The sequence below is a fragment of the Marmota flaviventris genome, chromosome 5 (assembly GCF_047511675.1).
Source record: "Marmota flaviventris isolate mMarFla1 chromosome 5, mMarFla1.hap1, whole genome shotgun sequence".
Lineage (NCBI taxonomy): Eukaryota > Metazoa > Chordata > Mammalia > Rodentia > Sciuridae > Marmota > Marmota flaviventris.
The window spans coordinates 143302217-143325289 of record NC_092502.1 but is presented as its reverse complement, the minus strand read 5'-3'; positions in this window follow the sequence as shown (position 1 = coordinate 143325289).

The following is a 23073-nucleotide window of genomic DNA, read 5'->3' as shown; positions in this document are numbered from 1 at the left end:
GTGAAAGCAAACTCTATCTGGAACAGCCTTTATCAGAATGGGGGAAAAATACCATTGCTTTATCTGTTTTGGGTGCAAGGACTGTGTTAATATGCTCCAGAAGATAAACTGTATCTTAATCAGTCACTGAAATAGGAGTTACCAACTAATCAGGTTTACTTAATCCACTACTATTTCCAGGAGCCATCCATCCTGGAAATGGGCATACAAGGAATCAAGCTTAGTTTCAAAGTGTTTAACTGTGGCTTGTGATTCCCCTAGAGGTACGGTATTAGATTTGTTTATTATTCTGGTGAGGAGAACAAACTTCAATGGTTTCTGTTTGGCCTTTGCAAACACAGTGCTCCTTTCTATATTGCTCAGAGAGTCATCTGAGGATGGGGATCTGACACTTGCTAAGGCTATCGTTCCAACTCTATGCTTTACTCAGGAACTGGAGAAATAATCACTGGACCTATTATAATATGAACTCAGGTTAAAACCCCACTTTTCACTGATTACCATTAAATCCACTCTAATCAGGGACTGCAGTGGATTTGTGGGCCTCTAGAAATCTCCTATTAGTTCAGAACCAGTATTCTTTATTCTTTTCACATACCCCAGGACACAATTACCAGATATAGTTCAAGGTCCCTTTCAGAATGGCAGGTAAGAGGTTTCAGAGTCTGTCAGTATGAGTGAGATAGGTCCTTCCTGCAGATATCTGGTGTCATTTCCATTCTGGGCATCCAGGTCTGTTACCAGTCTGGGTCTATGAACTGGAATATGAGCTGTGATTTCTGTGGAAGTTCAAATCAGGCCTTTGTTCTCCAAACCTGAAGCTCGTTTTAGTTCAGTTACTCACATCACAGAAAACCTGCATGATTCACCTGTTGATTTCACTCCCAGGGATACCTTAAGCAGAGTCTGACAATCAGACCCTTTTCCATTACTTTTTACCAAGCCCACTGGAACCAATTGAGTAACCATGACCACTTTGCTTCCAGCAGATAATTAGTTTTCTTTGTACTCTGCCACTGTGCACTCCTGGATACCTGCTTATAATAGGAAAAAAGCTTCAACATCAACAATTCCTACCACCAGTCCTAGCCCACAAATTACTGAGAAATTCCTGGTGCTTCAATCTCCAAGTCTGGTGAAATGAGATTTTTTTTTTTTTTTTTTTACATACCCTCTGTCCTGTTGAGGCCCAGCCCCTGGAAAACAGATTCGGGATCCCAGAAGCTGGAAAAGATGCAAAGTGCATTTGGGAGAGTAGCCATGATTTATTTAGAGGTGGCAGCAGTCCTCCAACCCCAGTCATTCTACAGGCCAAACAAAGAAGGCATAGTGTCAACAGGTTACATAATTGAGCACATATTCACAAGCACATGTTTGTGACTTTGAATACAAATGCTGAATCAGGGTGTTTATGACAGTTGAAGCTCAGACCCTGGGAACAGATTTGAGATCCCAGCAGGTGGAAAAAGATGTAAGACACAGTTGGGATAGTAGATGCTCTTTATTCAGAGGTGGCAGCAGCCCCCAACCCCCCCAGCCTCCAGCTCTCGCCCCAATTTGCCCCAGTCAGTTCCATTTCAACCCCCTCCCCCAGCCATTACTATAGACTTCTTTTATATGTAGGCCAGACAAAGAAAGCACATTGCTAACAGGTGAAGTAAGTAGACACATGCTTACAAGCAAATGTTTATGACCTTGAGTAAGTATATTGAATGAGAGTATCATGACCTTGGCATGAATTCATGACCTTGTCTAAAAACATAACCTGTGGGAAGCGGCAGCAAAGGAGTCTAACTATAGCCATCTTGGGCCTGCCCTACACCCTCTCAAGGAGATATAGTTAGGGGGTAGGTGGACAAGATGTTTATGTCAGATTTTGTCAGTTGAAAATCAGGCCAAATTTCACCCTTTCTACATCCTTCTATGTGTTTGTTAGGAATTCTTGGAATATTTCCCAAACTCATTCATCAACTCAGTACTGGATAGAGGTCCTGCCTTTGAAGCGGAGTGGAAGATAGGAAGTAGGAGGGCTCAGTCTCTCCTGGCTCTGGCAGAAGTACTAATTGTAGACAATAAATAGGTTGCAATGGCACTGCAATTTCAATCATGGAAATGCCAACTCAGATCACTTGTCACCTGGAGCAGATCAGCAGTGAGCACGAGTTCACAGGCTTCAGCATCAAGTGGTAGCAGCTCTCTGATGTCTAGATAAATCCACATCTCTGTTTTGCTCTTCCAGTTCTTCCAACACCTTTGTAACCAACCCCCTGCATTCAATTCCTTTCTGCTTCAAATATCTAGAGTGGTAAGAGCAAATCTAGCATTCCTGTCTCCTAAAATTTTTGAATTCCTCTCCCTCTATCAGTTGTTCACAACACATAATAAATATTAGAATCATCTATCAGTTTAAAAATACTGATTCCCCTCCTCCCTCGAGATTCTGATTGAGTTGCCCAGGCACCAGTGATTTTTAAAGTTCCCCAGGTGATTCTAATGTGCAGTCATTTGAGATCCTCTGCTCTCTCATGCCAAAGAATTTCTGGCCTTTCCATATAATCACAAATGAGCCAGCAGTATTTCAGGTCAGGGCTAGCTGACCACTCCGCCCCCCATCAAAACAAAACAAAAAACTCTTAAAACCATTATTAAACTATTCTCAATGCAGTGAGATTTCAGGCAGTTTTAATTTTTCCTTATGTTTTACTGAATTGTTTTAATGAACATTGTTTTAAATTATTTTAAAAGTTATTTTTCAGGGCTGGGGCTGGAGCTCAGTGGTAGAGCGCTTGCCTTGCACGAGTGAGGCACTGGGTTCCATCCTCAGCACCACATATAAATAAATAAAGGTATTGTTGTCCATCTACAACTAAAAAAAAAAAGGTTATTTTCACTGTGTAAAGACAAATGATCCTCCTGTCTGCACTAGCATGTAACTGCACCCATATCACTACATCCAACCCAGACTAAAATTATGTTCTGACATTCTTGTTTAAGCATCCTCAAAATGCATTCTTAGAAACATCATCAGGACTTAAAAAATATAAGTAAACAATGGGTCACAGACCATAAAGACTGTCCCCTCACTATTGTTGTAGTTAGGTGCTAAGTGAATGGAGCCCTTGGAGTAGCCACACTAGGTATAAGTAATTATCATGCTATTCAAGTCACTTTGTATTGCCATTTCCTTGCTCTTTTCACACTCTTATCTGTCCCACCCTGCTCTGCAGCAGGCCGTGTAGTATTTATATTTTGGTTATTGACATAGCAAAATGAGAAGTAGGGCGTAGGACAGTTCCTACACAAGGGAAAGACTGCCTTCTTAGGCAAAGGATATAACCCTTCTTGAGACAGAGAAGCTTAAAAGATTAAATTTCAGAAGTTTTTGAAGGTTGAAATATTTAAATTTTTTTTTTGGTTGGCCTAACTAATTTTTTTTTTAATTCTGCTTTCCAATTTAATCTAATCCAATGCTTGCCAACTTTTTTCATGCTGTGACAGTTGAACCCATATTGCCTCTGGGTTATCATAACGGTGTACTTATACCCAGAGCCATCAAACTGCCATGTTTTTTGACTGGGGTCCATGCCATTTCCTCTGGAGGATGTATTCTTCCAGTCAATTAAACCCTAAAAACATATGGGTACAAGCTACACATCAGGCACTATGATAGGCTCTACTACTATAAGCACTCCCCCTCCCCTGCCATCAGCTCCAGTGGTCTGGCCCAAATGTCACATCTTCCATAAATTTTTCCTTGACTTCCCCACAGGGATAATTAATGGTTTTCTCATTCTCTATTCCAACAGTTATTTATCCATGAAATAAACCCTTGGCATTCATAACATTTAAACTTCCAGGAACTACTCCATCAATTTTCCCTTTCATTTCCCAGTCCAGAACTTAACATTTCTAGTTTAGCCAATTTAAAAGTTACTCTAAAAGATAGTTTACAAAGTGTCATCATTTGTCATTTTACCAAAGCACAAATGGGAGCCATTCTCCCTGAAAAGCTGGGGACAAGAATGAATCACTTCCTTTTGGAAGTCTTTCCTGATCCTCTATGCCTCCCAGGCTCAAATTGGTAGCCCTCTGAATCATTTGGTATACTTCCAGCTCTAATAGAAGATGGGAATAACAATATTTATTTCACATAACAGACTCTGAGGGTGTGGTACTTTCAGAGTCCGATGATCTCCTCAACAATGTCAGGGAATGGGGTCAGGAATTTTGCAGCTCTCTTGGCCAAGTCCACATGGTCACATGACAACAGCTGCTCTAAACAGCATCCTTCACATAAACTCACTTCCAGTGGGGTGAAAACGCAGGGTTCCCTTCCATCTCACTTTTTGCCAAGAAGGAAAATGTCTTCCAGGAACTACTCCATCAATTTTACCTTTCATTTCTCAGTCCAGAACTTGGCCATGTTCTGTCACTAACCCCCATACAGTTATCCTGTATTGGGTGGGGTCAGGGGCATTGATTCCAGAAACCCCCTGAGGGTACCAAAATCCATGGATGCTCAAATCCCTTATACAAAATGACATAGTATCTAGATATAACCTACATATATCCTCCTGCATACTTTAAATCAACTCTAGATTACCTATAATAGCTAATAAAATGTAAATGCTATATAAATAGTTGTTATACTGTATTGTTTAGAGAATCCTGACAAGAAAAAAGTCTGTACACGTTCAGTGCAGACAACCATCATAAGGTTCTAACCACATTTTCAAGCCATGGTTGATTGAATCCACGGATGCTGAACCCACAAAAAAAGAGAGTGGGTTATATTCAAGGTGACCCACATGACCACACTTGTTGAGATAAATGGTCCTTGGGCCAGCAGCATCAATATCCGCAAGGAACTTGTTAGAAATGCAAAACCTCGGGCCTCACCTAGAACTACTAAATCAGAAACTCTGGGGGTTTTAACAAGAACTCTGGTAACAAGCCCTCCAGGTGATTCTGATGCAAATAAAAATTTGGCATCCCTATGTTAGATTTACCATACCTCATTCTGGTTCTGGGGGAGGGATTCCTCCCCCACCTGAACATCTTGACTCCTGGAATAAAATCAGGATTTCATAATTAAGAAAGAAGAAAGGAATACTTTGAGGTAGACAGCACTCTCCTATTATTGTACTTCCTTTTATTGCATTATTGGCCCATTGATTTTCTTGCTCACTCCCTGACTCAACTGTATTCTTAAATTTTTCTTTTATATTAGTGTTTCTATCCATAGCACAATAGAAGGCACTCGATTAATCCATGTTGGACAAATGGGTGAAATTAAGGTGGCCTCCACTTTTTAATTATCCATCACTTTCACAGCTGCTTCCTGTTGCTTTCCACTCAAGGAACATTTTCACATCAGCTCATGTGAGTGAGCCAAGAACTGTAGCTCTTCTGGGGGAGTTGAGAACAATTACTCCTTTGCATATGGGATAAGTGTAGACCCTGGCTTCCTGAGTGCACGTTGAACCTTTGTGCACATTCATTTGTGGTCAGCGGTGTCCTTGGAGAGCAACGCTATACAATCGCAAAGAACTGAACATGTTAACTGTCGAGCTGAGTTCTGGCTGCTGATTCCTGCCTGGCAGTCTTTCTCAGAGGCAGCTGCATACGCAGAGTCAAACAACCTGAAAAGAAGCCTTCAGGCTTAGTCCACATTGTGAACAGCATTGAGGCCATGGCAGCTAGCAGTAGCACTTGTTCCATTCTGCCCGGTACAATAACCTGGACAAGCCTCTTGGACTTTCTGAAGCTGTTTGTAGGGTTAAAAGTGACAGAAATGCAAAGTGGTGAAAATACAGGGATAGGGAAGACTAATAAACACAGAACTAAAAAGTCCTCAAGTAGTATCAGTTTCAGCTGCAGCTGAACAGAGGCTCACAGACAATGTCCTCAGGAACCTTCTCTCTTCATTGCTCAACTGAGTCTCCTTGGCTTCATTCTCTGGCAAGCTTTTACAAAGCAATGGAGGAGCAACTCCAGACTTATATCCCATCAACTTGGCACTCCCAGCGAAAAACAAGCCCCTCTTTCATGGAAGTGTCAGCAAAAGTCCTGAGGAAGACTCTCATGTTCTGACTAAAATTACATGGACATTCCAGTATAAATGCCTGCTTAGGTTGATAGACGTGCCCAGCGTGGATAGGGGTGTTGAGTCTGGTGGCAGTCAGTCTCACCTGAGCTGCAGGGATAAAGAGTAAGGAAAATTCCCACTTACACACACCCCCACAATTCACAGTGCTGTTATTAGAGGCAGGGGGTGACTGCTGAGGATGCAAAACCCATAGACGCCCTGTCTACCGTGTTCCTTATTCTGGATCCCACATATGTGCAGAGCTGGGTATCATTTTCCAAAACGAGGAAGAAAATAGTAACTCCTAAAGACAGAAAGTACAGGACCTTTTTCTTTCTCACTGGCTGGAAATAGCTCCAAGCCCTCCAGAGCAGGGCTGGGGGATGGCACCAACCACCTTACTCTCTGTGCAATTTAATCCTCCTGAACAGTCAGTTCCACTACACCCCCTCCACTGTAGTACCCCCCCCCACCCTCCCTCCCATGGTTTCTTGGCCTGCTTTACCGTCTTTTGTAATCATCAGTTAACATCTGCGATATTTTATTAGAGGCAGGAAGGATTTTTTTTTCCTGCTTTACCCTTCTTCCTGCTGAGGTTGAATGCAAAATGGATTCAAATAGCACAATAAGGCAGGCAGGCTGCTTAGCATAATAACCTAAAGATGTGTTAAACTGGGAAGAGTCAGAGATTTCGATTCCTCCCTCTGCCACCCCCAGGGCAAGCCTTCTCTTTCCAGCACTATTATAGCTTAAAGCTCTGGGTCCTCCTAGGAAATAAATGGATGAAGCCGCAAAACGGACAATTCAGACTGAGGAAGGGGACAAAATGTTAAGTAAGGGAAGAAAAAGCCCTGACACAGAGAGGAAAAAATAAACTCTAGTGGGGTAAAAAAGCAAAGGCAAGATGTCTCTCTTGTCTTTCATGGAAAAAATAAAAGTCTGCAAATGAATGACAAAGCAAACTATACAAGGAGATATAGCCTTTCTTTTATTCCCCCAATACTGGGGATTGAACCCAGGGATGGGATGCTTTACCACTGAGCTATATCCCCTGCCCTTTTAATTTTTTTTTAATGAAGGTGAAAATTATTCCTTTATTGCAAACACTTCCAGTAACAATGCATTAAAGACCCATTGATATACAATGCCCTTTTAATTTTTTATTTTGAGACAGGATCTAGCTAAGTTTCTGAGACTGGCCTAGAACTTGTGATCCTGCTACGTCAGGCTTCTGAGTTTCTGGGGTTACAGGTTTGCACCACCGTACCCACAGAGACATAGTCTTTAAATTGCCAACAAAATCAAGGATTTAGTCCCTTCCCCACACAACTTTTACTAGAAGTTTAAGAATTAATAAAATGACTAGATGGTTAATACCAAAGTAAGAGGCATTCTGGCTTAAACAGTTCTAAACTGAGGTTTTGTACACTAAGGAGGAAATCCAGGAGGAAAGTTAGTAAAATAGGGCACAGAGACCACCCCCAAATTTCCAGCTCCCCTGCAGACCCTCTAACGGACAGTCTTCCCAATTCAGTGTCTGTGCTTCGTCAGCAAGTCCATTTGTGGCATGGATCACATGGCCATGCCTTTCCAACACAGGAGTAAACTGATGGGGTTGCGTAGTTATTTATTTTTAAAAGCATTCAACTTCTGAATTGTAAGGTATCACAAAGGCAATATTTTGCTGTCTTTGAAATCCCTTCTGAATTTATTTTTCAAATAAATACATTTCTTCCTCTGTGCTGAACTTGTGACACTCACTTACATGTGAATATTAGGAGTCCTTTTCAAGAAACTCGCTGTCTCTCCAGCAGTTTCATGGAAACAGACTTCTCTATATCTAGGTTTCTTCCTATGGGACCCTTCTTTTTTTTTTTTTTTTTTTTTACAAATGCTGCAGTCTGGCTGGGCACAAAATCACGAGCCACTCACAACTTTGTAGATTCAAACAGCAATTCTTTATTCCCGAACTCACACCGGCACTCTACACACGTTCTGGGGAAATCCACGTTCTCTGCCAAATTCACATTCTGGGCGAAATCCCAAATACTCTCTGAATCCCATGAGAACTCAACAGGAACTCAACGAGCAGGCGGGCCTGAGGCAGCAGGATACACCCTATTCCCAGCAGGGTACACCTTAAACCTGGAACCGCCCTAAACCCGGATTGTCCTAAACCGGGAACACCCTAAACCCCGATCCGCCCTAAACCCCGATCCGCCCTGGTCCTTGAGCAAGGTCACCTTACATGCAATGACACTGCAAATGACCTGGGTCATGCCATGCGTCATTCTTACTTAGCAATGGCCCTCAGCATCTCCCCCCTTCTGATTAATTAAACAACAAGCAATGTGGCTTAAGGACCCTGCCTGGTAGGTTGTCCAATTCAACATATGGTTCTTACCCGTCATGGGAAAAACTGACCTTTAGGCGTCAGCCTCCTGTCTTAGGTTGATACCACTGCAATTGGATCATACCCGTCACTGACTACCGGTCCAGCATACAGCCATACTTGTGGATAGGCCTATGCACCAGTGGGGGGGTGAGGTTCTTGTCTCCCCTCTGTTGGCCCCCAATTTTGGCCTTGGTGCCAGTGGGGGGGGTGAGGTTCTTTGCCTCACCTCTGTTGGCCCCCAAATTTTAGACCATCACTAGCAGAAGGGAGGAGGATACAGAAATGCCATGACACCAAGCCAATTGACGGCTCCTTTGGAAAAATTGCATCACTGGTGACACCATCAGCAAAGATATGCCAGCACTACCACAATTCGCTGCACCAAACGATAGTTCACAATGTATACAAGTGATACATAGTCCAGGCAAGTTCTGCAAGCAGTTCAAAGCAGAGGGGTCTATCAATATGTCCATTTCCTCCCAAAGTAAATCGAGTCCTTGATTGAGCATTACTTGTTGAGTTATATTCATTGATGCATCAGTTTATACAGTTTACTGTGATAGCTATCATAGAAGCTATAGTCTGGTTTTATCTTTGCCTTCACCGGCACTGGGATGGAGATAAGAATTCTGGCAATGATGCTAAAGAGACATTATCCTGAACAGAATTATTAAATATGATGAAAAGGAAAGGTGAAAGTAAACAAACAGATCTGTTAACCTCCTTTAAAAACAATCCTTAACAGTTGTTTACCTAATTTAAATTAGTAAACAAACAGATCTGTTAACCACCTTTAAAAACAATCCTTAACAGCTGTTTACCTAATTTATATTAAACAATTTAAATCACGTAAATAAAAAAATAATAATAATAATAATTAGGATCCATTTTTTCATGAGCACTCCTCATATAAGATCTATGGACATACGCACACACAGACATACAACACAAAACACAAATGTGCACACAAACGTACAACACATAAGACAATAGTAAAGGCCTTGTAGCTTTACCTAGGTGAAATCTCCATTGCAATGTTTAAAAACTCCACAGTCAAAAAATAAAACTGATCAGAAAAACATTAACCTAGGTTTGTGTGAGCTCAAAAAATAAAATAGAACTTTATGATGTGGGAAAAAGCAATAATAAAATAGATATTGAAAAAAAGCACCCTGGTTAATCACTGTCGCAGATGTAAGAATAGCCAAGCTGGAGCCCTGGATATCAGCTGTTATGGATTTGAGTCAAAGCATCTTCTTTTTGGTCTGTAGAAATTGCTTTAGTTAATCTCTCTGGAATCCAAATCTGCTGCTGTTCTCCCTGTGGAAAAACACAAACAGAACCCTGACTCCAGACAATCACTGGGTCAGGACCTTTCCATTGTCCTGTTAGAATATCTTTCCAAAGTACCTTAGGCTTATGTACATTTTTTGGATACATATGCCTTTCCGCAGCACTAAGTCCTGATGAATCCAAATTTAAAAAGTTTAGAGTAAAAAGCATTATTTTAAGTTTATCTTTGGGGGATATATACCCCTTAAAGATGCTTTTAAATTTAAGTCTTTCAAAAGCATTCTGCCTTAGTTTTTAGAATTACTTTAGTCCTTTTAATTTTTTGATGTGGTTTTAAAACCAATTTCCTTCTAGTTTAATGGTTTCTAAATTGGCTCTTGTCTATAAATTTTAACACCCTCATCTGAGTCTTCTAATTTCTGTACCACCAGAAATTAAAGTTGATGGGTTTTTTGAAAAAATTACTAATAATCTCCTTGTTCTTCTATTTTATCCAATATTTGACTTTAAACTTCTCTCTTCTACCTTTTTCTATCTTGAATGTCTGTATCTAATAGTTGTCTTAGCTTTTTGTATTTTCTATCTGAAATACCTTTACTTGACATTTTCAATCTTATTTCTATCTTCTAGTTTTTTTCCTAAGGTTTGTATATTTACCCTTAGTTGCTTTTTTTTTTCCTCCCATTTTTTTTGTTTGTTTCCTATTTTGTGGGTTTAAAATTTTTGTCTTCCTACATCTTTTTTATCTTCCTACATCTTCTTTATCTTTTTTCTTTTTAACTTTCTATACTTCAGTCTTTAAAGTTTTTCACTTTAAATTTTTAATCTTCTTTATCTAAATATCTTTTATCCTATTATCTTCCCATTTTTTTTTTAAGTAATGCGTTTACAATTAATTAGGCTTCGAATGACGCAATCTTTCCTCTGTCATGAAGGCATTTTAACCACCTTCAATTTAACCTTTTAAAGCCTTTTTCAACTTACTTAGACATTTTACAACTTTTTACTTTACCACACAAAGATTATCTCATCTAGAAACATTTCTTTTTCTTTTAACCTTCCATATTAAAATATATTTCCACATCTTGAATCTTTTTATATCTTTTTTCTTTTTTCCGCCATGAAGGTATCTCAACCACCTTCAATTTAACCTTTTAAAGCCTTTTAATTATCATCTATACTGTACTTTTAAATGTACTTTTTCACCACCTACAACTTCACTCTTTTAAACGAGGCTTAGATTCTGTTTAAATCGCTTTAATGTTAGTTTACATGGCTGCCCTTCAACCAAAGGCTTTTTTTTTTTCTCCATTAAGAAGCTTTGTCTCAATCTGCCATGTACAAATATCTTTTTCTTCTTTCTTCCTTTCTCAAGCTTTTAAAGTAAGTCTAGTTTCCTCAAAATCTTTTTAAATGGCATTTTACAACTTTTTACTTTACCACACAGAGATTATCTCATCTAGAAACATTTCTTTTTCCTTTAACCTTTTATATTAAAATATATTTCCACATCTTGAATCTTTTTCTATCTCTTTTTTAACTGTTAACCCTTTTTATAAATTCACATTTTGAAACAACTCTTATAAAATTTCTGATTTAGACAAATTACTCCACTTTAATAAGATGAAAGACTTTCATGTTTTTTATGATACTATAATACTATAATTGAAACCCAACTGAAAATTTTTCTACTCTTTGTATATAAATTACACATGATAGAATCTTAACACTTAGTAACCTTGTTTTAGCAAAGACACAGACACAAAGCAATATTAAACATTTTTCCATTTACCAATTTATGAAAACACACATAATGTTTAAATATATTACCTTATGGAACCTAATAAGTAAAGAGTACTTGATTTTATATTTAGTGATTGATATTTTAACACTTTAGCTTTGTAAATTAATCAGATGTCTGTAAAAACCAAGATCTTAGATAAATGTAGTAAATAGAACTAGCCATCTCTTTCTTGTTGAAGAAAAATCCTTCTACAGGATACCATGATGGTCCCATTAATATACTTAATAACTTGTCTTTAAAAAGCCATGTGCTACATTTTTGTATTGTATTAACATATGTCCTAACTGTTCTTGGTCTTACTGGGGTGCCTCTTTCCTCTAACAATTTCTCTTCCTCCGGGGTGAACAACTTCAAACTTTGAGCCAACCATTTTCCCCAGTTTGCCTGAGAATGTTCTAGGGACAGGCAACTTGAAATAAAAACAAAATAAATCACAACAAGAACACATTGTTTTTTGAAATGGTCACCCATTCTCTCACCTTCCCTCAGGGGCAAGCAATTTCACTTACCTCCAAGCTTTAGACGTTCCACGTACAGGCCACCAAATGCGGCAGTCCGGCTGCAGCAAAATAACCGGGGAGTGACGAACAACTTGTGTAGATTGATACAGCAGGAGTAGGAGCCGTTTATTGTAGGACAGGAGGAGTATTTATACATTCCACACAGCTTATCTAATTAACATAAACTCAATACAGCAGTCAACCAATAAGGAATCTCTACACTTAATGGCTCACTTTTGTTACTTCACAAACCACTCCCTCTGGCATTTTGCCAGGCGCCATCCTGACTTGGTTACAGACTCTAACATACAAATCTCAAAGAGCCATTTGATTTTCTTCCTGTCCTTCTCACTGCTGGTACCTTCTCTGCCTTTTGTATCTGTGTAGTCACGATTATTAGTAGCAGACAAGAACCCCCTCTCCCTTTGTTAACTTTCCATTACTTCAACATTACCTGTGATAAATCAACTTCTAAATAGAAAAGGGTTTTCTGGGCTCACTGTTTTGGAGGTTTTGGTCCAAGATCCAATTAACCCCGTTTCTTTGGGGCCTGTGACAAAGCAGCCACATCATGGCAGAGCAAAGCCTATTTGCCTCATGGCTGGGACACACACACACACAAAGGAGGAGACCACGGTCCCGCAATCTGCTTTGTGAACACACCCCCAGTGAGGACCTGCCTCTAGTCCCCACCTCTTAAAATTTCCCACCAATTTCTAACATGCTGTTATGATTTAGATAAAGTGTAAGTATCCCCAAAATATTTACATAGGAGATAATGTAAGAATGTTCAGAGGTGAGATGATTAGATTATAAGAGCTGTACCTGATCGGTGGATTAACTGGTATGGATTACCTGGGTAATAACTGTAGGTAGGTAGGGTGTGGCTAAAGGAAGTAGGTCACTGGAGATTTGCCTTTGGGGTGGTCTTTGGCGAGCAGAGCTCTCTTTCTGGTTGCCCTGAGCTGCGTTCCTCTCCGTGCCCTTCCACAATGATGTTCTGCCTCATTTCAGGCCCAAAGCTCTAGAGGTGGCTGACGGTGGGCTGAACTCGGAACCCAGGAGCCAAAATAAACTCTCCCTCTTCTACATTGTTTTTGTCAGGTATTTGCCACAGTGACACAAAAGCTAATACAAGTATCATGCTGGTAACCAAGACTAATATGTGGGCTTTTGGGGGTCATTCCAGATCCAGTCTAAACTATAGCACTCACTTTGAGCAAACTAAGGAACCAAGCTTGGACTGATTCCCAAGATAATCTTTTTTTTTTTTTTAATATTTTCTTAGTTGTCAATGAACCTTTATTTTATTAATTTATATGTGGTGCTGAGGATCAAACCCAGTGCCTCACACATGCTAGGCAAGTGCTCTACCACTGAGCCACAATCCTAGCCCCACAAGAGAATCTTTTAACAATGACCTCAGTATTGTCACTACATCCCACTTAGCATCCATGGCCATGATTTTCTTTATTCCAGAACATGTTAGCCACACTATGGACATCTTAGATTGGTTTATTACAATTTCCAGCAGATAGTGTCTTATTCTCATATATCAGTATGTTAATAAACAACTTTTTTTTATAGATGTGATTTAAGTGTTTGGTGTAGAAATAGGTATTTTAGTTAGCTTTTTTCATTGCCATGACCAAAAGACCAGACAAGAACAATTTTAGAGGCAGTAAAGTTTATTTTGGGGCTTACAGTTTCAGAGATCTCAGTCCATAGATGGCCGACTCCATTTCCCTGAGATGAGGCAGAACATCATGGCAAATTTTGTGGTAGAGGAAAGCATCTGGGATCATGGCACCAGGAAGCAGAGAGAGCTCTGCTCAAGGAGGAAAAAATAAAAACCCCAAAGGCACCCCCCAGGGACCTACCTCCTTCAGCCAGTCTCTCTACCTACATTTACCATCAAGTAAATCCCTATCAGGGATTTAATGCACTGATTAGATTAAATCTCTTAGAACTCAAACATTTCAACTCTAAACTTGCTTGCATTGTCTCACACATGAGCTCTTGAGCGGGCACCTAATATCGAAACCATAACAATGGTTATAATTTTCTAATTAATACAAAGATATGCTGTACAGGTTAGCAGTAATCATGCCATCAGCTGTTCCAGAACAACCACAAAACCTCTGCCGTGGTGCTTTCCGAAAAATGTAGTCTCCTTACCCTCAGTTGGGGTCTCACTTCTGCCTTAAAGTACAAGATTTCACCCATGCATATGGTCTGGTGAAATGGCGGTTGCTGTGGTTTGGCTGTCTCACCAGAATTCATGTTGAAATTTAATCCATCCTGAGAAGTATCAAGAAACGGGATTAGGTGGGACTGTGCAGAGTTGATTGAGTCATTGGGGATCTTTCATGAATGAACTCATTCATGGATTAATGGTCTAGTGGATTAATGAGTTATCTTGAGAGTGACTTTGTTATAAAAGCAAGCTCTCTCTGGCTTGCTCATTCTGTCTTGCCATATGATGCCCTGTGCTGCCTTGGACTCTGTAGAGAGTTCCCACCAGCAAGAAGGACATTGTCCAATACACAGCCTGCTTTTGAACTTCACGGACTTCAGACTATGAGGGAAATAAACCTTTATTCTTTATCAATTACTGTGGTATTCAGTTATGGCAACAGAAAATGGACTAAGACCACTGTCTCATGAGGAATCCTGACTGCAGAGGTGTCCATCCAGCTGGCGGCTGCTGCTGCCCAGCTCCTGCGTGCAGGAATTCATGGAATGATGTTCTGCAAACCAATCCACAGAACAATCCTGAGATTTACAGTGGAGCACATCATGTCTCCCTGCTTCCCCTTTCTTGCTGCCTCTGGAAAAGCTGCTTAGTGTCTAATCTTTAAAGGGTTCTGCAGATTCCTGTGGTGAAAACGCAGAAGACAGAGATTCTAGAAGCAGCAAAAAATATCCCTTTTAAGATGCATTATGCTTTGCAGCTTACTAGTTGAAAATTATGTTGCATATACAAAGCTGAAAATCTCACAAAGTTCTTTCTGTTATTTCTTCAGTCTATACTGAATTGCAAATGGAGTTTCTACTAGGTAATCAGAGCACGCATATCAATAATTACCACCTCCAACACCTAATACTTCATCAAGACTACAGTAAAGAAGAGAATGGAACAGAGGTATCAAATGCTAGGGATTTCAAGGCCTGTGAAGGAAGCCACTGCCTTTAAAGTACAGGGAGTGCCTGACCCAGAGGAAGCTCTGCAGAGGGTCCTGTCTGTGTTAAGTGGTCAAGCGGTTCGGTTCATTAATGTCAGCTATTCCTGCAGCTGTGAGGTCTGCCGACTTGCAACACTTTCATAGATTTAGCCAGACCAAATAAGAGTAGATAGTTTATTACTGACAGACAGCAGAAGCATAAGTTCCATGTTCTCATTGGCTCTCTTTGCCCTTCAGGCCTCAAGGGTGTTGTACAGAGCTGGCCAGGTGAATCCTGAGGCTGTGGAACACTGAGCTCCAATCTTATAAAGGAACTGCTAGCGAGCCTGCACCTGCTTTGCTCCAGAGGAAGACATTATCTTTACTATAGTGGTCAGGAAACAAAACTGTCCTTTGACCCCAGGGTAAACAGTATTTCTAGCTTCCAAAGATGTTTGCTAAGGAATCTTGGAAAGACAGTCTGGACGAAAGTTGCCACAACATGTATAGAAACACCAAAGGGAATGGCCTCCCGACATTCTATAGGTATGACAGAGCAGACTGAGAAGTGAAGTGTTAAAGGGTCAGCTAAAGGTCTAACCACTGTTCCAACCCTGGATGGGTAGGTAGGTGGGGAGCCATAGCTGGTACCTTTCCAGGACTAATGGGGGATTTTGCCCAATGAGTTTTAAGATTACAGTCTCCTTTTCTTGGGCTTACTGATGTCATAAAGTGTAAGCTAGTCTTATAGGATAAGTCAGACAGGGACTGAGCAAAGGTTTAGGGATAGATTGGAGTCACTAGATTGCATTAACATTGGGAGAAGGACTGGCTACTGAGGAAGAATTATTCTCAAGGGGTGTTAATAGGAAACACAGCCAGCTGAGACCCTGAGCCCTGGGAAAAGACTAGTGGAGACAGCTCATCTTCAGATAATGACTCAGTTTTTGGGTCCTTCAACAAAAGACCTTTCATGTAAAGTCCCCTATTCCTATCCAGGTGGACCTTTCAGATCAGGCCTCAAGGAGATACCCACAAACCTCTGTCCTCATTGTCTTCTCCCACCTGGAGAATTTCACCTTTAAGAATCAAACCAGATAGATAAATCATGGAGGAATGACAGAGAACAGAATGTAAGCCCCACCAGCCTTGACAAGATGAAAGCAAAATTACAGACATCAGAAACTGAGAAACTCAGAAAGGACCGTTTAAGGGAAATGCAAGCTTTTTTTTTTTTTTTTTTTTTTTTTTTTTTTTTTTTTAAGGGAGAAGCCAAGAAAGCACCACTTAAAATCACTGGAACATGAAAGACAGATTTCAGCCTACTTGTGTCATGTTAAGCCGGTAACCAGTAGAGGATCTAAAAAAATGATATATCTTTACTGGAAGAGAAATGTGGTGAGCTAAATCCTTATCATTCACAACAGGAAGTCAAGAGATAATGTCTATGGTTGATAAACCAGGAAATGCACACATAGTATTTAGATGCACAGAAGTAACTACCTAATAACCAGAACCCAGAGGCTATTTCCTGGTAGTAGTCTGGGCACAGGGATAGGTATATCCCTGCAGTGTTTGATTTTTTAAAAATATTGTATATTATTCAACTATTTTAAAAAACTTTAAGAAATATAGGGATCAGTGGTAGAGCATTTGTTTAGCATGCATGCAACAAGGGCCCAGGTTCAATTACCAGCACCATAACAAAGAAAAGAAATATAAATAAGCCTCCTATAAGGTTCCATGAAAAAAAAAATTTTTTATTAAGCTTTTTTCCTTCCTTTATTGCTAGTGAAACCCATCAATCTAGCCCCTCTTCTTTGTTCCACAGACACTGATTTCAAGGATATTCACCCAAACTAAAGATGTTCAGTGTATCAAACGTTTGGCTGACCCAAATGCCTGAGACCCAAATGAGGAATTTCCATCTTGTTTATTCATTCATTCCTACATACACACATCATTCATTCAATATATACCTCTTGAAAGCTTAATATGCTCTAGGCAATGAGGCTATGATGGAGAGTTTGACAGGTTAGGACAATGCCTTCCAGGAGATTACAGTCCATTAGGAGAGAAGGTTGATTAATTCACTTACATTTACTTTGATAAGTGCCAGGAAATGAAAATGAAAATAAAGCAAACCATGAGAGCTAGAAGCAAGGAGAGCCATCAAATGAACGGAATTTTAAATGTTTCAACTGTTTTTATATTTCGGGACACTCACATCCAAACATAAGTGTGTGTGTTCAATCTGCATGCATGCTGAGGATTGAACTCAGGGCCTCTTTCATGGTCAACACATACCCCACTCCAGCCCCAAACATAATCTTAACTTGTACAACTCAGATACAACTGTATTTGCCTAGCTACACCTCATAACATTTTCTTCTCTGTGGGCTTTGGCACATCCCTGGATCTGTATCTGCGGGAAAAGGCTGAGTGTCCTCTGCTCCCAGGGGTTTTATCTTTCTTGATGAGCCCAGGGTGCCCTTATAAGGTCCTTGCTTAGCATTTGGATGGCCATCCTAAGTGACAGCTGCCATTTTAAGAAAAAAGTTTCACTTTCCCACCCAAGGGCGTTTCTGAGGAAGGCTCACCAATCCCTCATACCAACCCAGCCCTTAACTGCCTGCCTAGGACCCACCCAGCTCTAATCCCTGAGCCTATCCCAAACCCCAAGCCTGTTTTGCCTCTCTCCATCTATGGACAGATGCCCTTTATTTGTCAGCTCTGATAAACAAACTCTCCTGTGTGTCTCTGCCTGGTCTCCGTCTTTCAATTCTTACTTGCTGTCTCCTGGTTCCTTGCTTTCCTTTCAGCCCTTACTTGGGAATCCACGTCCCTGCACACAAAGCTTCTACTGTTACCCCAGTCACAGGAATCTGTGCGGCATGCTGAGGACTACAGCATTGCTTTTACATCAGATTGTTTCTTAGTCCTTCCCATTCCCTTCAGGACTACTCTGGCAAAACTCAAAGGCTGCACTGAATGCAAAAGAGGGTCACAAAGAGTTCCCAGGAAATACAGGACAAATAGGTTAATATTGCCCTGTCCTATATTTTAAGGGCTACAATTCACAACTTATAATATTAGTTATTTTTTATTGCTCTTAGTGAAGCCAGATTTAAAGTTGGGTAGTCAGTGTAGTTACGTAAATCGGGTCTAATATCGAGTGAAATCTAAAATGGAGGCCATGCGGAGAATGAATTCCGGAAACGCAGGACAACTCATGTTAATGAAGTCCCCAGAAAAGCCCAAGGCCCAAAGTCCATCCCAAAGAAATGTTAATGAACAGCCCCAGCAGATTTGAAGATAGCCCATCCCAAAGAAGTGTTAATGAAGTCCTTCCTGCCCAGATTACTTCTTTGGCCCACCTGTGTCCCACCCCTGGGGTCTTCCAACTTACATTCCATCACTGAAAGAACTATAAAAAGGGGAAACAACCGCACTTCCACGGATTCCACCTCTTGGGTCCCCTTCTTCCTCCCGGAGAAGTCTTTTCTGCTGTCCTTTAATAAACTTCTAATTTCTACTCTGCCCTTGCCTCGGCGTGCTTCTCTGGTGTTATTCTTCAACATTGGGGAAGCAAGGACACGTCACCGGTCAACAGCGGTAACATTAGCATCTAATTTTTTATATCAGGTACATATGTATTCTATACAGTATGTATGGGTGTGTGTGTGTGTTGTGTGTATGTGATCAACATAGAAAAAGAAAATGACTAATATTTTGGTAAATGATAAAGACTCCAAAATAAAGCCCAAAGTCACTCTACCCCCCCCCCCCTACCATTTTAGGCCTGGGGGAAGGAAGAAGCTCAGACCCAAAACAGAAGTTGGCAAAGTATGCCCTTGGTGACTTCCCAACCCTTCTGATATCATTTCCTTTTGTCTTTTGAGGATTCCCACAGGGATGCCAGATGCTAAGCCCATTAGACCCAGATAAAATTTTTTTAAATTTTGAGAATTTTCTTTAGAGTAAAAAATGTATATTATTTGTACATTTTTATGTTCTGAATATGTTACACAGAACATCACATTTTCTTAGCACTTAAATATACCAGGACATCAGAAATCAACTTTGTTTTGCTCTAAAGCAGTGTTTCCAAACCAGGAGCACTTTTTGTCCCCCAGAGAGCATTTGGCAATGTCTGGAAATGTTTTCTTTCATCACAACTGGAGGAGGGTGCATTGCCAGCATCTAGTGGATTGAGAAGATACTAAATATCCTACAATGTACAGTGCAGCCCCCACCCAACAGAGAAACATCTCACCCAAAATATCAAAATCTCTGAGATCAGGAGTCCCTGATTTAGAATTTTTAAAAATATATATATTAAGATACAGCTTATATGCAATAAAATGTATCCTTTAATTGCTGTTCAATAGCTTTATCATTCAAATGTTAAATAGTTCAGGAATGCAGCTATGTTTAAGGTTCTGCTTTTGCCTTGTTTTGTTCTGTTTGCAAGTTCCCCTTTTAAATCAAGGCGAGCCCTGCTTCAGGAAAATAAATGACTTAATAGACTTTTTTTTTTTCAAAACATAGTGAATGGGGAAGAGTTAAGTACCTAGAAGGGCCTAACAGAGCCTAATACATGGGAGAAATTCATTAAATGTTGATCTTGTCCATTAACGGAAATACTCCTCAATACCCCTGCTTCTCTTATTTGATCATTCGATCACTCAATCCTATTGAACTGACAATTTTACTCCCTGTCAAATCAGCCCTTTCCTATCTCCAAAGGTCCCTCTGGCCCCAGTTACCATTATTATTATTATTATTATTATTATTATTATTATTATTATTTTTTTTTTTTAGAGAGAGAGAAGAGAGAGAATTTTTTAATATTTATTTTTCAGTTTTTGGCGGACACAACATCATTGTTTGTATGTGGTGCTGAGGATCGAACCCGGGCCACACGCATGCCAGGCGAGCGCACTACCGCTTGAGCCACAGCCACAGCCCCCCCAGTTACCATTATTTCTCACTTGGACTCCACGGGGCTGATGGCCAGAATTGCCATGGACCAGAGGTAAAGTTTCCCAGTATCAGACACGTGGGGGAACAAGACCCAGGAGAAAAAAAAAAAAGAAAAAAAAAAAAGCCAGGGACCTACAACACAACCCCTGAGCTTATTACTGATCCTGATCTTGGAGGTCAGAGATGGGTTCTTGTTCCTCAGTGTTCAAGATTAAACACCCCAGAGAGGCCAGAGCAAGCACAGAGAGCAAGTTTTGTTTAAGAAGGTGATAAAGACAGACTTCTCCAAAGAGAAAGGGGCCTCAGAGCTGACAGCCTGTGGGAGAGGGATCCTGGGATTTTTTCTATAGACCCCAGAACCCCTCTATATAATTATTGTCTTCTCTTTCTTCCCTGTCTACGTGACCAAGAGCAGGGGCACATTGGTTAATTGTTAGCAACCCAGAGTGCAGAGTACAATCATGGAGGTCAACCCATCGCAACCCATTGTTTTCTCTCTGATAACCAGTCTTCATTTTCGACCCCCATCCTTCATCACCTACACTGACTGCCTGATCTTTGCCCTTCCTCGGTTTGTGGATGAACGTGACATATATCCTGTCCAGTTAGACCAGGCGGGGCTGCAGGCAAATTGCTTTGTGGCAAAGAAAGCAATGTCAGTACAGTGGGACCATTTTATTGAATTATTTTCTTAACCTTGTGTTCCCACCATTCTCATCCGTCTGTCCTCTTATAACCGAGAGTAAAACAACAACAACAAAAAAAAAAAACAAACCCTGTCGTCCACACCAGGCACGTAGCATGACTTCATCTCGCTCACAGTTAATCCACGAGTGGGGCTGTTTCATGTCACAAACAGGAAGATGGGCTGAGACGTTTCTGAAGGAGCTCTACGTTTCCTGTATTTGTGTTGTGAGGAATGAGAGGGGAGGACAAAATCCATAAACGAAAGTCAAGTGGAAGACAGTAAAATCTGAGTTGGGAACTTTGAGTTTAGACTAATAAGAGATCTTTCAAGAGCCCTTGGAGTTACAAGATATTATAAATACTCCAGAGCAGAAACCTGGCAGCTTTTCGAATGTGTGCACAGTGCACAGGCACCCGTTCATAGAAGGGTCCTCTCTCCTGTTAATAGGTTGAAAATCTTAATTACTTTTGAAGGAGGGCCCAAGCATTTTCATTGTGCACTGGGTCCTGAAAATTACGTAGCTGGTCCTGGCTGAAGCATCTATTATACAGAACCTGGAAAACAGAAGTTCTAAGAACTTCATGTTCTCACTTTAAATAAGGCTAATGTATTTCTTAAAGGAGAGACTCTTCCCCTCCCCTGCTCCTCAAACTATCCTGATTTCAACACGGGGACCAGATTAGAGAGAAGACTGAGTACCCACTTTGACTCTCACCACTGACAGTCCTGACTAGCCACAGGAGACTGCTTGTCCTGCAGGTTGGGCAATCCCAATGTACCAGAGAGTGAAGGCCTCCAGAAGCTACCTTTAACCCACAGGGAGTTAGCAGATATGAACTTCAACTGCCTCAATCCTCAGGAATAGGGATTTTTAATTTGTTCTTTTTAGATATACATGACAGTAGAATGTACTTTGACATATTATACATACATGAAGTATAACTTATTCTAATGAGGATCCCAGTCTTGTGGATGTTGAGATTCCCTGTGGTGTATTCATATACATACATAGTAAAGTTATGTCAGATTCATTCTACTGTCTTTCTTATTCCCATACCCCTCCTTCCCTTCATTCCCCTTTGTTTAACCAATGAATTTCTATTCTTCACCCCGCCACACCTTGTTGTGTGTTAGCATCCACGTATCAGAGAGAACATTTGGCCTTTGGTGTTTTCTGGGATTGGCTTATTTCACTTAGCATGATAGTCTCCAGATCCATCCATTTACTGGCAAAAGTCATAAAGTCATTTCTTTTTTTATGGCTGAGTAATATTAAATTGTGTATATATGCCACATTTTCTTTATCCATTCATCTGTTGAAGGGCACCTAGGTTGGTTCCATTGCTTGCTATTGTGAATTGAGCTGCTATAAATACTGATGTGGCTATGTCACTGTAGTATGCTGATTTGAAGTTCTTAAGGTATATACTGAGGAATGAGATAGCTTGATCAAATGGTGGTTCCATTCCAAGTTTTCTGAGGAATCTCCATACTGCTTTCCAGAGTGGTTGCACTAATTTGCAGTCCCAACAGAAATATATGAGTGTAACTTTTCCCCACACATCCTAACCAACATTTATTGTTAATGTATTCTTGATTGTTGCCATTCTGACTGGAGTGAAATGGAATCACAGTGTAATTTTAATTTGCATCTCTTTAATTACTAGAGATGCTGAATATTTTTTATATATCTGTCAATCATTCATCTTTCTTCTTCTGTAAAGTGCCTGTTCACTTCCTTTGCCCATTTATTTATTTATCGAGCTATTTATAAATATTTAGGTTAAATTTTTTGAGTTCTTTATATATCCTGGATATCAATGCTAGGTGTAGGTGGCAAAGATTTTTCTCCTATTCTGTAGGCTCTCTCTACATGCTCTTGATTGTTTCCTTTGCTGTGAAAAAGCTTTTTAGCAGGAGGCATCACAACACCAGAACTTAAATTATACTGCAGAGCTATAATAACAAAAATGGCATGGTATTGGCACCAAAATAGACATGAAGACCAATGGAAGAGAATAAATGACCCAGGAAAAGCACAATAATTCCCATTTTTCCCAGAGAGACACAGATGTGACTGTAAAATCTTCAGGCTGTCACAAAGCACAGCAAACTGGAATGAGGAAGGCTGGTCACAGCAGACAATACGGATGTC